The 12,027-nt window shown below is 39.0% G+C and overlaps 1 protein-coding gene across 3 annotated transcripts in view; it reads right to left on the minus strand.

The window, feature by feature from the left end:
• The window catches only part of LOC122783981 (1-phosphatidylinositol 4,5-bisphosphate phosphodiesterase beta-4-like), a 61,863-nt gene that overhangs the window by 44,159 nt on the left and 5,677 nt on the right, over positions 1–12,027 (minus strand). For all 3 annotated transcript variants that reach the window (XM_044048984.1, XM_044048982.1, XM_044048983.1), the window contains exon 3: positions 310–379. The gene's annotated coding sequence lies outside the window, so the exon portion shown is untranslated. The remainder of the gene's footprint in view (positions 1–309; positions 380–12,027) is intronic.

A 12,027-nucleotide genomic window follows, 5' to 3' on the forward strand; every position in this document is an offset into this window, starting at 1 on the left:
ACATCTGAACAGTAAGGCATCATCACAGATTCTGGCGAGCAGCGTGACAGGTCTGATACATATAGTTAGTAAGCCTTGTCCAGATGCCTGACACCTTGGTATCTAGGAAGGGAACCTTGAAAGTCGCCTAGTTTGTGTCTTATCGTAAGTTATGGCTGTTTATATTGAACACCAGGTCTGGATATAAGAATATGTGAGTAATTAAACTAAAAGTTGGCTGACGATTAAAAGTTTCTCTCACAACATATATACATATATATATATATGTACTATATACAGTGTGTGGGAGGTGAATGTGTGTGTACTTACCAGGTGACAGAGAGAGGAACAGGTCACTGAGGGGAGGGGAAATACAGGAGGACAGCAGCAGTGCACCACTCTGAAAGAGATTTGTAAAGGAAAAGAAGGACATGAATACATTTGTGAGGTGTAATTTGCAGACATCACATGTGCAGCTAATTTCATTATTCAGCCTTATCGTGTACACAAACAGTAATATTATGATTATGTGTGTTGCCTTCAGGGAACACTCTGACACATTAATGCACATGCAAACAGACACAAGCTTGTGCACGCACGGCACTCTGGGGTGTAATTACACACACCACCCTCGTCCTTTTTTGGCAAAATTTTAATCATTCCTCTGGCTTCTGCTATATAAACTGTTAATAGGAAGCTTCTTCCCTTAAGAAAGACTGCCTTCATCAGAAAGAGTGTTGGTAATGAGCTGGCAAATAAGACAAACACCACCCCCATCCTCATCTCCTCCTCTGTAGCTTTGAGTGGAGGATAACGGTGTCTGCTAAAAGCATACAATGTAAATGTAAAATACAAAAAAGTATATACAAAAGTGAAGCTGAACAATAGGGGAAGAAACTATAGATGGGAATCAAGATAATCCACATCTTGGCAAGCCATCTTATATCCTTATGTCTACACCACAGACAAGACAAATTCCTCAACATTTCCTGTACTTAGCAATAAGCGTATTCGGCTTGTGTCTCTCGTCACCTCATCATCACAGCTCCATCTTGCTCTGGCTGGTGCAGGACAGGAACTGTGGCAGTAATGAATTCTATATACAAGCACAACGGAAGATAAACTTTGCCGGATAAGCAAAGACAGTCCAGGATATATTTCAATAATCTAAGTGACAAAAGCGAACATTCTGCAGATTTTATTTACGTCTGGAATTATCCAAGTTTAACGAATGTGATACAATGTGTGAAAGAAAACATGTTTCCACATTGAAGAAACATCCGTCCATCTTCCACCACTTTATCCTCCACATGACGTGGGCGTCGCTGGTGATAAATCGCAGCTGACATGGACAGGTCACCAGTCCATCACAGGTACACACATACAGACAAACAACCATCCACTCTCAAACATACAGTCAATTTAGTGTCCGATTTGCCTAATCTCCAAATCTGCTTGTTTTTGGACTGTGAGAGTAAACCGGAGAACCAGGAGAAACCCACACATGCACGGGGAGAACATGCAGACTCCATGTAGAACCAGGTTACAAATCTGGTTCTTCTTGCTGCAAAGGCAAGAGTGCTAATCACTACACCAACCATGTGGCCCATCAAAGAAACAGGTTAAACCATAATGGCGCTTTCCCACTACATAGTCCTGGCACACCTGGCCTCGGCACGGCTCAACAGCTCAACACTACATAGTTTGGTATGGTTTTCCATTACTATTGTACCTCCTCAATGTGGGTGGAGTCATCATAGCACGGCTGCATGAAACTGCTGTGACTTCGTTTTACATGTGACACACACAAACTAGTGACTAGTGACTTGTAAAGCAGTTGTTTTCGGTGTACTGAATCATTAGACTCAGTTCATTAAAAAGATATAGATATACAGCGTCAGGCCAGTATATTCAAAAGATAACTTTCATTTGTGGGCCACAAACTCTGTTTATGCTTCGGTTTGCTGCTTTGGTCTTGTTATGTCCAATAGCACAGCTTGTATTAGTGCAATACTGAATTATACCAGACCTAAAAAGCCTTGGTACTGCTCTCAGAAATATACCAACCAGAGGAGGTCTGCAGTGAAGATTCATTGAAATACAGTTGACAGTTGAAAGTAACAAGAAAGCAGACAACTACTTTGTCCTTGACAGAAAAGCAACACAGGGACTTCCGTCAAGAATAGCTGGAACTCACTCTACCACTTTAACGTATATAACTTTTTACGATTCATTAGTCGCCTTGTGGTCTCCTATCTTCATCTGATAATTCTCTGCTGCGCCTCTCAAGCAGACACACTTTCACTCTCAACACCCACCCACACATTTGTCTAACACAGGCCATAAAACAGTATGCAAAGGATGTTATCCAAAGGAAAATCTGTCACTGTTATTTCCATTGTTTGATTATTTACGCAAGCCTTCTGCCTATTACTTCCTGTATGGCCATTTCCTAGACGATGATTCTTTCTTAGAGGAACCATCTGTAGCAGTGCTCAACTATCTAAATCTTCGATGGACCCATAAAACTGAAGTTCATAAAGCAAATATGGACCAAAAATAGCCAAATGGCCTTACCACAGTAAACATAAAAATGTACTACTGAGCGCTGAAAGGAGCAGCACTGTTACATAATTCAAAGGAGTCCTCGATTACTAATCTGGCTACACATAATATCATGAATTAAATTACTCTATAAGTATTGCATGTAAGCCACAAAATATCAAATGTTATGTTGCTGTGGAATGTTATATGGTTGCAAACAAAGAAAACACAAAAAAGAAATGTATGGTGGAGAATAAAAAAAGGGTATTGGTTAGGCTAACAATAACTAATTTAGAAATCAATAGGTCTTCAACATCGACCATTGACATACTCAGTATTGATCTGTTTTTTTTCTTTCTCTCGCTCCCTCTATCTGTCTATCTCTCCCTGCCTCTCCTCTTCATGTAGATGAGTCTCTCCCACAGTGGTGGCCTATATGGATGTGATATTCTACATGTCAAGTGGTCTCGCCAGATGAGAGCTGTTCACAGGCCTCTTCAGCCAGGGGAGCAGATCAGTGGGAGTGCTCTGTGCCAAAAATTGGATATTCAGAGATCAGTATTTATGCTATGCTGAGCAAATGGGTGAGAATACAATACAAACCAGATACACAGACAGAGAAAAGGAAACCCCTAAGGCAGGTCATAGCCTGAGGGCCATCACAACACAAGCTCAGTCACCCAGGATCTTTAGCCTGACCTGAGAGACAGCCAAGATGGTCTCGTGAAAGCTAATAAAGACTTCTCACACTGTAATGTTATAAGGAATCCCTTCAATTCTTTCAAAGTCAATGAAACAAATATAAAATCCATTTTAGAGGTTAACTAATTGTGTATTTTTAAAGGTCAAGAGATTAATGAGAGTCTGAAGCATGGGAAAGCATTTCGTTGGCAGTTAGGCCCCTACCCCCAACTCATTCATTTTCATTCATTCATTCATTCATTCATTCATTGTTTACCGCTTTATCCACCACATGAGGGTCGCGGGGCCGCTGAAGCCAATCCCACCTGACGTAGGGTGAAAGACGTGTTTCACTATGGACAGGTTGCCAGTCCATCCTAGGCCCAACATATAGAGACAAACAACCATTCACTCACACACCTATGGTCAATTTAGAGTGTCCAATCTTGTTTTCAGACTGTGAGAGGAAACCAGAGTACCCAGAGAAAACCCTCACACACACGGAAGAACAGGCAAACTCCATGCACAAATGACCTTGTTCTGACCAGGTTGTGAATCTGGGTCTTTTTGATGCAACAGCACTAACCCTGCCCCCCTAAACATCAGAAATGCCAGTAAATGTCATCATATTAGAAAATAATTTGCAATAACAATATTCAAAAAAAGATTTTAAAAAGCTAAAGAACATAAATAAAAATGTATGTTTACATAAATTTACATAAATAAAATAAAATAATCAAATTTCATTGAATGCTGGATCTATCATGGATCTTTTATCAGTCATCAACAAACAGCAAAAGTGAGCAGATATAGCCACTGACCCATAATTTGTGCTCGGCATGCGACATGGAGTCTCCATGCAGAGTGGTGAGGCAGCACAGCCATCGGCCACTAATAAAGACATTGACCACAGACGCTGGAAAAATGTCCTGCAACAAACACACCCTGCTGCTATGGAAACTCCCAACAAGCACACTCCTGGTATCAGACACAAAATACCACACAAAGGATGGATGCTACTTGAGTTCTCTCTCTCCCTCTGCCCTTTGTGTCTGTGTATTTTTAGAAGGTGCTATTATAAGTAACATCCAGTGGTGCAATAATAATTCCTTTGATTAGGGCAATAGGTAAGAGGCTGGTAATCTATCAACCAGCCTGCCAGAGGATTAAAATGGCATAAACAGTAACGGCTCTACCATCATCAGTCAACCTGTGACAGCTCTACAGGGGAAACACACAGGGGTGCAGATTTAAAGGACAGCACCGTTAATGCAGCCAACCAACATACTCCCACACGTATCACAAAGACAATTATAGCAGGGGAAGTGACATTATCACAGTAAGCTGAAATAGCTTCTTCTAAAAATAACAATAATGCACACGCAAATCTTCACACACACTCACACTTGGGCTGGAAGTAATGACTATTTTCATAACCCTCAATACAACAGAAAATCGTGTGGGAATGTCCGTCAGCATTTCCCAAAACTCAAAATGATTATGACCTCAAATGTCTGTTTTGTCCAAAAAGACATTAATTTACTGTCATAGAGGAACAAAGAGAGTAGAAAATATTCACAGATATAATGTGTAACATTTCTACATTTCACTATATAAATGATGATATATGTTGTTGAGTAGTTCATGAAACAAAACACTTCCAACACTCTTTAAATCCATAGAAATCTGTATTTCTATTCACTATTCTAGTCACAAAAACATTTTATTTCTGTCGCCTTTTAATGACCTTGTCCTCTTTAACTGTCTCTGCTATAACAATCAGGGAAAAACCCCTGTGAAACATCAGTGTTCTGTGTAGGAAGTGTGTGGTCTTTAGTTTTTTGTTTAATTGTGTGAATTTTGTCACTCGTGGTTCAGGACAACTTATAACCATTTGCTTTGTTGTTCTGCTGCCGAGGACAAGTCATCAATTATTATGTCGTATTACATAATTGTTTTCCCTTGCGAGAGAAATGACATACTTTGTGTTTAAGAAGCTGTAATTAGTATTCCATATAAAAAAGCAATTAAATAATAATCAATATTGTTGGTGAATAATTTAGTCCTTTAATACTCGATTCAGCATTGCGGCCCTAACTCACACAGATGAGGAAAAATGGGCTTGAAAAAACAAGTGTGAAATAACTCAAAACTGACAAATGAAGCAAATGCTGTTGTGTAAACAGGCACTACAGCTAACAGCCTCCTCATCTCACTTCTCCATGGGACTCACTGCTGGTTGTTTTACACCTCACAGCCGAGTATTGAGAAGATAACGCTCATTTTGTCCCTGATGTTAGATAACATCCTCTGTAATGCTCTTCTGAGGGTTGCTATGACAGGGACATCAAACAACACTCTGAGAAAACCCTGTCTGATGGCGTTCACGCAGCTGTGTCCCACAGAGCACCAGGACTCCGCAGAGGATTGAGCGAGGGTCACCAGATTGGACACTGATTCAGTGGCCGGAGACTTGTAACAGCGAGTCCTCAAAATGAAAAGATTATCATCGTTTATTTCTGACACTGCATATCTTCATTTCAGATGGACATAAATCTTTTTCTTTATCTCTTGTCAAGAGAATGTAGGAGAATAATTTGATTCAAATGTAAAGGTCATAGGGTGAAAGAAAAAAATGGGTCACCACTTCTGGAACTTTTCTTGCAGAGATGTTTTAAGCCTACATATATTCATAAAATAAATTTGATTTAGCTTTGGATAAATGCTTTTTATATGAACATACACACTATGAACCTATAGAGATGTTTCACAATTGTACTTAGGGCAGCAGTGGCTTAAACTATTATTATGATGGCATTATTTCATTATTATCTTCAACCTGAGTGAAGAATAAGAGGAACAGAAGAGTTCCTTATTAAGAGTTTCTTGTACAGTAAATATTTACTCTATTTTATACTGTACATTGTCTTTCTTTTTTACTCAAGTGCAAATATGCTTAATACAAGTGGCTGCAATACAAACCATGACCTACTTTTATAATACAATAAAACTGCAAATCAACCAAAAGACCAGCACAGACTTACACCGAATGAACAAGTTATTGTCTTTTCAGGAGATTGAGAATTGAAATACAACCAAAAGCAGAGGCGTTCAGAGAGAAGCGCAGAATGGCAGAGGAATAGAGAGATGTACACACACCAAAACATTTCACATGCACTTTGACTTTTCAGTTTTTTTCCCTCTATGGTGCTGTCAGAAGTCAGCTCCCCGAGGGCCACAATAAAATAGAGAGAGGAAGACAAAGAATAAAATCCAGACAGAGAAAGGTGAGAGGGAGAGTCTGTCTACTTAGTGAGTCAGAGAATGATTAGAGAGAACAAACACTTATTTTGCCTTGGAGAATAATGAACAACCGTCTTTAACACGGGCAAATTTAGATCTGCGCATATATCTCACTGCAGACTCACATACATGAACAACACGTCTTATGCAGTGATGGTGTACAAGACCCCAGGCCAATGACGGGAAGTATTCAACTTCAACTAATTAAACAGCCAATATATGACATGGTTCGCAGAGTTCTCTGATTTGCCAGTTACTAGAACCCGAAATATTTCAAGCTCCTTGTATTACAGAATTAACCCTGTACATCATAACTTTTCAGATTAACCAAGAGGGCATCCGAAGTGGATCCGAATGCCCTTAAGATGGTCTGATATGCTTCTAGGCTGTACATTTCGAACTGTAAGATTTGGGGATAAAAAGTGACAGCCCTAGTCAGTGTTTAATAGAACTTACTCTTTATAAAAGTACAATCCAATACAGAAGATGTCGTTTAAATGACTTGGAGTGAGTTTTGAGGTCACTGTGTTGAAACTTATTCAGAGGCAGTCAGGCAAATAAGCCCTCAAATATCTTAAGTTCCTTTTGTTTACTTTTCATGTTCTGAAACCTATCTCCAAATGCCTGAAGGAGATTTGCAAAGCAGCCAATTCAAATGTCACAGCAGGTTCTTGTTCTTAAGAAAACACAGCGTTAGGCCTTTCCAGGTTTCTTTAAATTTCTAATTTAATTTCACTTACTTTGTTTTCACATTTGATATCAGAGATAAGACAGGACATTGGAGCTTGATGTTGTGCTATGTTGGGTTTTGTTTGTTAGGTTTGTTGTTTCTTGCCAGTCAGAGAGAGAAAGTGGGACAATGTGTTTTAGAATACTTTGGTGATTTTTAATATATTGTGTCGCAACTGTTCCAAAAAGGTTCTTTGAGACAAACTGACATTGAACAATTTCATTTTGTCTGGGTGCAGCTGCTCTGCAACTGCAACAATTCTCCTTCCGAATGCAGTTTCAGCTATTTCATAAAAGAAGTGAGTTGGAAAAACTATTCTTAGTTTTGTCACAGGCAGATGTTTTGGAACACATGTTATTTGTTATCCATCATTCAAACTGAAAGAAAACGTAATGTTGTTCAGCGGAAACAAGGTTTTTAAATTTACAGCCACATTATATACAAATGTTTCTTGTATAAGAAAGGGGAGCCATGCAGAAAAGGTTTAAGAACCACTAACTTGTGCAGTATGACTTTTCAAATTGTGGTTGCTTTTATTTTTGAAGAATAATTAAGTTCTTCATTAAAACAACATTAGTTTGTTTGGTTACACTATAAAACAGTTATGAGCTATTCTTCTGCTGTTTGTCCAGGTATTTATCGTTTAACTGTTTCTATTTAGGAGGTTTTCAACTGCAGTGATGGGGATTTAAGGCCAGATCGGAACATACTGGACAGTGTATTAACGCATAATATGATTTCATCTAAGGTTTGATGTTTGTGGTTGTCACTTTTGAAGACAAGTGCAATAAGTATGACAGAGTATATGTATAGGAGTTTTATGATTCCAGAGAATGGCAATGATGTAACATCATGGATGTAATCTGCCATTAAACCTCAGAGAAGAAGAGTTTGTTTTCTCACGGTATGTTGTATAACAACAAAAATAGACACAAGTTTTCTTAGCAAACTCTTGCATCTGTGGGTGAGAGTCACATTTCACTAACAAAATAAAAATTGACTTTGTCATTACATGATAAACTACCTCTGTGTACTAAACCAATTTAGGATGGGCTAATGTAGTCTCTCTAAAAACGCTTCTTTCCATTCCGATGGGATTTCTATAGTCACACATTCTAGTATTATTGTTATTATTATTATTATTATTATTATTATTACAGTGTATAAAAGATCTAATTTACATGTAGAAGATTAGGTCACTACCAAGTAAAAATGAGTTAATAAAAGGACATGGAGAAGCTTTTTGAGAGGGTGATTAAGTACATACTGCTTAAATAACAAGTTGTGTTCATATGTGCGCTACACAGTATTTCCCCATTCTTCCAAATGTTGTATAAAAGTGTCATTTGTGAAAGTAATTTCTCCCAGACTCTGCCAAAGGAAGATTTACAACACTCTTATGATGTGCTTCGATTGTGACAGTTTTCTAAACTTTACATTATTTCCACAGTTTGTTATCGTAGCCATCTGGTGGCTTCATGTGCAAAGCCGAGAGGTTTGTTTAAATGACACACCAGACATGGCTGATGAGAAATCACTATGGGCCTTTGATAAACATTTGGCACTGATCGGAAATCCATGTGAGAAAACTGTTGTGTGTTTACACTCGGTTTGTTTCTCTCCGGCCTGGAGTTCAGGGAGCATTTATTATTTTATGAGCTGTAAACCTATGAGAACGGTTTATAAAACTGCCATTAAAATCCACTTTGTTTCCCCATAACATAAAATAAACGACAAATTCAGTTAAACAAATATTAAATACTTTTAATACATTTCCTCAAAGCCATTAAATAATGCAAGTCAATAATAAAATAGAAAAGTATTGATTCACGTCTGTATTCTGCATCTCAACAACAGTCTGCTACACACTACACGATAATTGGCCAAATGTCAGTCCTGATCTGATTTTCCTCCCAATTTGAGGCAGGTTTGAAAATATTATCTGACTAAATTATCCTGTAATCTGAGCAATTTACATGCGTAATTTTAACGTCATCAGATGCATCAGAGTCTTTCCAATTTCAAATCGCAAGTATTTATGTGTGATAATTACGGCTCAAACAGGAATTGGGGGTGTAAGCAGAACCCAGCAAGAGAGCGTGTTGACCAGGAAATGGATGTTGCCGACTTTTGTTTAGAATCGAAACATGGCTGCCCATAGTGTGTCAAGAACAAACGTGAAGACCATCTCCCGAGTCCAGTGGACGGTAGAGAAAGACGACGTATTTCTCAGTACAAAACATTGAGCACACTGCGCCTACAGTCCGCCTCCATGCGTGATTACATTCTGAAGTTGGAATCTCCTCCCTGAAATCTTGGATTAAAATACCAAGTGTGTTTCTCAGGATTATAACAATAAAAATGGGTTACACTGTCCATTGTGTCTGTGGTCTCCCACATTTCAGATTTGAAAATGTGTGTGGGGCAGGCTTGAGTTGAGCAGGATAAGTGATAAGCTGCTAAATGTTACATAATTGCTTGGACTTTTTATCTCATACAGTAGAGGGTTGATTGAGGATGCTCATCTGACACATAATGTACACACACACACACACAGACACACAGACACACACAGCTTCTTCAGCTAGACAAGAGCTTTGCTGTAGAAAGAGGAAGAAGCAACATTCTTGCTGTTTATCTAGTCATCTGATCTGTCCAGTGAGTCATGTGTTGGAGCCGTGTTCAACGCTTTGTGGCACACTTCAGGCTAACCCCAACCCTGGTCTTATGCATTCTGTGTTTTCAGCGTCTCATGTTATTCTTTCACTCTGTTCTCTATCTAAACGTGCACAAGATTCCCTCTAAATCAAATCAAATTCTAGACTTGTTTTACTCTTATGACTGAAAATGTCTTAACAGTATCATTTCCATGTTCTGGAAAAACCACAACCTGCTCTGCACGATCAGGAACCAGGTGAGACTTTAACAAATAAATAAATCAGTAATTGATTGACAATATGCAAAATCCAATCGATATTAAGTGTAGCTAAGGGTTTCTTAATTTCCTACCTCAAATATTGACAGTGTCATAAATGCAGTAATTGTTTTTGCTGACTTCAATAATCCACGTCAGAGTATTGAAAAGCCCTAGTCTCTGTACCACCGGGCTGGCTGGTTAATAATAGCTATCCAGGAGAGGATGGCACAAAATCAAGTTTTGTATTCTGGAGCGAAGGTCGACAGTTTAATTGGAAGTGCAAATTCTGTTCACGTGTATCCCCACAGTGGATTAAGCCACAGGCAAAGTGAATGTGCACACTGCGTGTGGGAAGGTGGGGGGGGGATGAGAGTGTGCACATGTTTAGCTGAACTACAATTATCATCACGTCAGGGTTGGATTTTTTTTTACTCCTCAAAGCCTCTTTCACACAGATCAGGATGCTCCCACTCCCTGCTACTGAACCAACGATGATAATGCTGCCAATTTTTCACTAAGAAAAAGTAAATATTGACTCGACGACTACGGCTCCCATCTGTTGGTGTGAGAGAAAGCGGCTCCCTCTCTTTCTGTCCGTCTCTCTTTCTCTTGCATTGCTGGCTGTGAGAGTCTACCGAGAATACCCCGTCATTATATTTACCCTCCAGCCACACTTACCCTTGTAGTGAAGATAAACCCACGGTCATCTCACTTTCTTTAAACAGAAATGCAAAAGTGCACCTGCATAATAATCTATCACATCTGCACCTGTAAAGGCGGAGGTCGCGTTTTGATCATAGGCCGTGTTTGAAGCTGAGATGTCAGTGCACAGACTGACGTATTGTGCATGCAGTAGATATTCCTACTTATTAACAACTAGTTATGTGGTCCTTGAAACTGTCGTTCTGATAAGTGACCTGGACAAATATTTAATCATGTAATTAAGTACACAATATGACACTATATACAACACAGTCATTCAAAATATCTCCAACACTTGACCATCACGTCCATATTTTCACGGTCTGGAAATGCAGCTGAGAGTAGGACAGTGTTTCACGACGCTGGATCCATGTAAACATTGACTTGTTTTAGGTATGTTGACTGTGCTACTACGCCAAACAGTACAAACAACATTTGTTTTCATCCCTGGAAAGAATGTGAAGGAAGCTAACGCAGGATGAACCTGGATCATTTGTGGCCAAGAAACGTGATTGAATGAATTTTAATTCCGCCTTTGTTCTCTGAATACTTGCACTGACATTATTTCATCCATCATTGTCGGTCTAATGTCGCTCACTGCCTGACCATTTTTGTGAAGATATGAACTCGAACTAGGGACCAATAGGGATTTTATGGTGGGTGTGAGTGGGGACTGTTGGGAAGGGTAGTTGGGGTTTAGTATTTTACACTTTTTCTTTCCCCTCTTTTAAGTCATTAGTTCTGACCAATGAACCCTGGCAGCAGCCTTTAAATCTGGTCATAATTTTTCCATCAAAACCAGTGGGAGATAAGGGACCAATATAACTGCAGATGGTGTTCTATTGCTATTACACTGTGTTTACACAGATGTAACATCATAATGTCAAGTTAAAGCCAGAAATTCATCAATTTCAGCTCCAAAGTTGCTAAAACTTGAAAGCTACACAAAGACTAATTCAGTCAACTTTTCTTTTTATTGTGAACAATTACTTCTCTCTGATGGACTGACGATTTATGGATAATGAAAAAGTTACACCTCTTCCCTCTATTAAAAATAAAGATCACGGCATATGTAAATGAATCTGGCCGAGGCGACAATAAGCCTTCATGCTATTAAACTAATACAAATGACATCATTAATGCTGAGCATATTACAGAGAGCAATCACCTC

The sequence above is a fragment of the Solea senegalensis genome, linkage group LG17, assembly GCF_019176455.1.
Source record: "Solea senegalensis isolate Sse05_10M linkage group LG17, IFAPA_SoseM_1, whole genome shotgun sequence".
Classification (NCBI taxonomy): Eukaryota; Metazoa; Chordata; class Actinopteri; order Pleuronectiformes; family Soleidae; genus Solea; species Solea senegalensis.